The sequence below is a fragment of the Galeopterus variegatus genome, unplaced genomic scaffold, assembly GCF_000696425.1.
Source record: "Galeopterus variegatus unplaced genomic scaffold, G_variegatus-3.0.2 Scaffold4245, whole genome shotgun sequence".
In the NCBI taxonomy this organism is placed as follows: Eukaryota; Metazoa; Chordata; class Mammalia; order Dermoptera; family Cynocephalidae; genus Galeopterus; species Galeopterus variegatus.
The window spans coordinates 155,335-157,019 of record NW_007730356.1 but is presented as its reverse complement, the minus strand read 5'-3'; positions in this window follow the sequence as shown (position 1 = coordinate 157,019).

The following is a 1,685-nucleotide window of genomic DNA, read 5'->3' as shown; positions in this document are numbered from 1 at the left end:
TGGTGGAATCACCAGGTTCCCTGAAAGGAAAGTTTTAGTGTCTAATGGACATGCTGCTGGAGCGGGTGTTCTCCTTTGTGTTACTTGGACACCTCTTCCTTAAGTGGAAAATCGAGACATGTTTTGTTATGGAATAGCATCTTGCATGCCAATNTCAATGATAACAGTGGTGCCTGGAAGACAATTTCTCCAAAGTATAGGTTCTAAGGGCAAGACACCTACTTCGTGGTGGAATCACCAGGTTCCCTGAAAAGGAAAGTTTTAGTGTCTAATGGACATGCTGCTGGAGCGGGTGTTCTCCTTTGTGTTACTTGGACACCTCTCTTCCTTAAGTGGAAAATCGAGACATGTTTTGTTATGGAATAGCATCTTGCATGCCAATAGAGTTTCTATAATAGTTATTACATTTAGGCATACTAACAGAGCGCTTTTTTTTTCTTGTAATCAAGTTATGCCGTCCTACCAGGCCCTCCATTTCATTCCTTTGGCCAATTACAACATCCACACGACTTGGACTTGATGCAACTATTGCTTTTGTAAATAAATGTCTATGTGCTTTCGTAAACGCCTTTGATGAATGTAATATTTCTGAGAATAATCAGAAAATGTTATAAATGGGATAAATAAGTGACATCTGAGAAAACAGCACCACAAGGAAAGGCCATGGAAAAGGAGGGGAAACAGAGCAGAGACAGAAATGGGGACGTAGTTATAAGCAAAGAAATGTAAGGGGTAGAGAAATGGTTAAGGAAGCTGAGAATGCAGGAAGGAGGACAAATAAATAAAAATGATCCTCACTGTCTGATTGTCACACTGTTGATGAGCATTAAAATACCACCAGGTGCTGGTTAAGACTAAATTTACAGCAGGCTTGCAAAAAATAACACTATTTTCCCAGACCATGAAATGTTATTAATAGACAAGGCAAAGTCACAGAGGGAAGATGAGATGGAGATAAAGAATCCAAATCCTTTTCTGACTCTAACTTATACAAACTTAGAAAGAGTATATTAAAAGCGGGGTCTTGAAACAGGAGAATTTAAAAGAATAGGCACATTTGTCTCATATATTTGTGTTTCTACAAAAAGATTTTCACAATAAATTCATACTTGCAACATATATTTCAGTGCTTTTTATTTACTTGGAGTTTTTTTTTTTTTTGGCAGTGTAGGGATCGAACCCTGGACCTTGGTGTTACCAGCACCACGTTCTGACCAACTGAGCTAACTGGCCAGACCCCCTATTTCAGTGCTTTTTAAAAAATATTGATCTGGCAAATAAAGTAGAAGAAAGATTTTATTTGTATGCTTAATTAAAGCTTGTACTTGACATGATTTAAGACTTCTGCAAAAGTCAAATGTATTCTTGGGGGGGAGGGGAGAGAGGGAGGAGGGAGGGAGGTGTCGGTGATGGGCCATAATAATCATATACAGTGTATATTGACAAAATAAAAATTAAAAAAAAAAGCTTGCACTTGACATGATTTAAGACTTCTGCAAAAGTCAAATGTATCCATGAAAATGTAGGGAACGGTCTTCTATAGCAAGAGTCCATGTATGATAAATAGGAAGTTTTAACTTACTAATATTCACAGATAGGAGGATATAATAGTAGAAAAAAAGAGATATTCTTTGTTAAAGAGACTTTAAGAATAAATGCTTAAGCCAGGACTCATCACTAGTCTG